Source organism: Octopus bimaculoides, chromosome 24 (genome assembly GCF_001194135.2).
Source record: "Octopus bimaculoides isolate UCB-OBI-ISO-001 chromosome 24, ASM119413v2, whole genome shotgun sequence".
In the NCBI taxonomy this organism is placed as follows: domain Eukaryota; kingdom Metazoa; phylum Mollusca; class Cephalopoda; order Octopoda; family Octopodidae; genus Octopus; species Octopus bimaculoides.
This window is the reverse complement of record NC_069004.1, coordinates 15,233,869-15,238,149: the sequence shown is the minus strand read 5'-3', so window position 1 is coordinate 15,238,149 and position 4,281 is coordinate 15,233,869. Positions and strand designations below refer to the sequence as shown.

The 4,281-nt window shown below is 33.4% G+C and overlaps 1 protein-coding gene across 10 annotated transcripts in view; it reads left to right on the top strand.

The window, feature by feature from the left end:
• The window catches only part of LOC106882402 (transmembrane protein 8B), an 81,700-nt gene that overhangs the window by 7,776 nt on the left and 69,643 nt on the right, over positions 1-4,281 (top strand). The window lies entirely within an intron of this gene.

Below are 4,281 nucleotides of genomic sequence, written 5' to 3'. Positions count from 1 at the left end.
GTGTGTGTGTATATGACTACAGTTTGGTGCTCCAGTCTAGATTTTGTTTCTTCATTAGATATTTTTTTAATGAAATTTTGGCAGCGATACGTTTACATTACGATTCTGTTGAAATCAAAATAAAAAATTTTTAAGGGGGTTTTGATGCATTTCTCCCCTGCTCAAGTTCCCGACTGCTTTCCCAGAAATCTCTTTTTAAATGGCATTTTATTGAGAAATAGGTTTTCCAGAGTGTTTGATTGTGTAATGTTGATGTTTCAAGCAAAAAATAATGTAAAGGTAAAAAGAAAAAAATAATAATAATAAATAAAGGTTGCGAGAACTATCCAAAATTCCTCAAAATTCTTGGTTCTTCTAGAATTTCATCCGGAAAATTGTGATCTGCACCTTCGGGAACGTGCCCCTATAAAATTTCATTTAAAAATAATGCATTTTGACGATAAGTCATAAAACATAGCTCAGTGAGGAGCATGGCTAATATTAATCGAGTACTCAATAAATAATCGAATATAGTTTAAGTGTAGCCCACAGACAGGCTAGTCCGTCAGACTCCACTTTAATACATACATACATGCGTGTGTGTGTGTATATATTTATATACATATATACATGCGCGTGTGTGTGTGTATATCTATATACATATATACATACGTGTGTGTGTATTTATATACATATATACATGCGTGTGTGTGTGTGTGTGTATTTATATACATATATACATGCGTGTGTGTGTATTTATATACATATATACATGCGTGTGTGTGTATATATTTATATACAATATATACATGCGTATGTGTGTGTGTATATATTTATATACATATATACATGCGTGTGTGTGTGTGTGTGTGTATATATTATATACATATATACATGCGTGTGTGTGTGTATATATATTTATATACATATATACATGCGTGTGTGTGTATATATATTTATATACATATATACATGCGTGTGTGTATGTATATATTTATATACATATAACTGTTTGTTTTGGTTACTGTCAAACTATTATCAAGATTGTAGTTGCAGACAACAGGCGAACCAGCTCCTTTAGTCAATTATCCAACCCGGACTTCTTAGATTACATAAAATATAAAAGTACCCCCCAAATAAATATAGCTTCGAACAGTAACAAAATATATTCCATTACTTTTTTCCTCACATTTTTTTACCCCAGCTGCTTCTTCGACAATTTACTCTTCCTCTTTCTCAACCATAAATATGTTTTTTCCTGTTAAGTTGTTCCACCGTTGAGATTTTGCCATTCACTTTTGTTTACCTATTCTCAAAGCTACTCTCCGATATGTTTATCTCCAACAACACGGCTCTGCTATTATTTAACCACTCACCTATCTAATTATCGCCAACCAATCCTAATTCCAACAACAACTTCCTAACCACTAATCTACACTATTTTACTCCATCCGTACAATTTGAATTCTATATATCCTCATATATGTGTGTATCATTTGGATGATTTTGCTAAATAATACAGCCATTTACTAATGGAATTGTGTTCATAATGGAACGAACGATTTCTTTGTTCCATTTATTTCATTAATCATATATATTCTAGCAGACTTATTGGTGAATGAAGACTTATATGTTTATTACTATAACAGAATCATATTTTCTTTCTTGGTAATCGTTAACATTCCCTCTCCATAAACAATATGCAACAAAATTCCTCCATCAACTACAACCATTCCTGACATTGTAGTTCTTTGTTTAGCCCTCCCAAAATCGATCTCCATTTATTTACTTATCGATCCCAATATTTGGCTGTTTGTCAATGGCTTTGTATTTGATTTACGTACAACCTTGATTGATGGCTTGTTGCTAAAATCACCAAATAAATTATCCGTTTTTCACTATCCGTTGGCGAAAGGCATTAAATAAAAGAAAATCGAGGAAATGATCATTCCCTCTACCCCAAAAACCACTAATTCTAATACTCTTCACCCCACTCGTCCTACACTCAATTGGAAGACATTCTATTTCGATGTTTAGTCTTGGAATCATTTTAAACTATGAGTGACTCACCATGATCTTTTCCCTATCTCCTCGTCAAACATACATAGATACATGCAGTATGTGTGTTTGTGATTATGTGTGTGTGTGTATTTATAAGTATACGACCATGCAACTTGTATGTGTATAAACACACACACATTTATCCATTCGTTCACATGTAAAATAACTACTATATTTTAGTGGAAATCGAACTGGTATCCATTTCATTGACTTTGATGAAGCTATAGTTATGTATGGCGGTGTCGTGGTTGTGTGTGTGTGTGTGTGTGTATATATATATATATATATATATATATATATATATATATGTATTGATTAAAGCACTTGGTAGTCAATAGCAGAGAACAGCATTAGCTGGACTGATTTATTTTGTACCAACAAAATAGTGAAAGGAGTGCTTCATTGAATCTCAATGGAATTAATGAGAACCAGGCTGGAGTGGTGTGGAAGCTGATGTTACCGTTCGGGCCTTTCCAAAGGCATCAACGATGTAATTAAACTGGTTCCAATTGCAAATTGAAACTGGGTCAGTTGCGAGCAGGGAAAAACATAACAATAACTATAATAATAATAATAAATAATTTCTATTTCTTTTTTTTTTTTTAATTTAAAATTATATGAATAATGATGATAGAATTAAAGCTACAATAATGTTAATTTTGTAGACAGTGACTGTTATTTTGCTATGTAAAGACATATTCTTATTTAACAAATTACTACTACTACTACTACTACTACATTCCTGCAAGTATTAATACAATAGTAAGGTTTTTAAAAAAAAATTATTATTACGAATGGGAACAATAATAGAATTGACCCGATTATCTTACTAGTCAATCTGCTTTACCAACTGGAAAGCTGAAATGCAGAAATTCAGCTGATATTGAACTCAGAGCAACTGGAGTAGATACTACAAAACAGTTAGACTTGTTACTCACTGCACTAAAATGATTATCTTAGTATTAATAGGGTTTTCTTATTTTTGTCTTTTTATTCTTTTTCTTCCACATTTTCTAAATCCTGGGTAAAGGGTTAGGGTTAGGGTGAGGTGCAAAGCTGATGGAATTCTCAGTTCACAGCTGGTAGTTTTTCAGTACTGGGTATTGAATACCTGAACAAGATTTGAACATAGAATGCATTTTGTCTCTTATTTTTCTGCGGTTGCATGGTTAGAGTAGTGGCTGCTATTGGTAAATTAGTCTCGGCTCAGTCCTGATTAAAACAAACATGATTTAAAGTATTCCTACCCTAGTGATCCCATCTTCTTTCAGTCGTGATTTATTTATGACTGTATTATTATCAAACAATATCCTCTTTTTTTTTTTTTAAATGGTAGGGCACTATTTTAGGGATATTTGGCTACTATTTCTAGCATTGCGAGTGACCTCATTGAGGCTAGCTTTCATGTCTAATTAAATGGTTATTCTTGTTTAGCTCTAAGTCAGCCTTAATTACACTGATCTATGATCAGACATTCCAGCTGTGAATTGTCTTTTTTCTTTTTGTTTTTGCAATTTGTCTAATATATATATCAAGGCAGTAAGGTTTGATTTGAGTGAGGTTTGGCTGTTATTTCTAACAGCGTGAGCAACTGTTTAATTGTTTTTACAGTCTCTATCATTAAGCAGGCTTGTTCACTGAGGCAAACTGGATCTAGCAGAATTAAATGCTTTGCTCAAGGAGCACTAAACAATGACACTAATAAGATTTGAACTCATAACAATGTGATCAGTAGTCCATGGCCTTACAGCTATTGTATCATTAAAAGAACAAGACTAATTATTAGTTTCAAATTTTGGCACAAGGCCAGCAGTTTTGGAGTAAGAGCCAAGTTGATTAAATCGACCCCAGTGCCCAGCTGGTACTTATTTTTTTGACCCTCAAAGCAAAGCAGTGCAAACGACTTTGTTGTACAGAAGACACTTGCTGGGAGTGCATGTCACAAGCTGCATGAAGTCTGGAGTTCTTAGATGGCAAGTAAATTGAAAATTAGGTTGTTTCTCTCCATGGTTTTGTTATATGGTACTGAAACATGGACCCTCACCAAAAAGCTTGAAAAATAAATAGATGGCTGCTACAAAAGAATGATGGCCCTGATAGAAACTCTATAAGATGTAGCCAGTATAAGCTATGGACACTTAAGAGGTGCAGCAATATCAAAGGAAGGCTAACTGGGAAGATAGTTTTTGTATGTGGCAGATGCTCAGGAGCGATAAACACTGAAAATGTGCAGAGAACAAC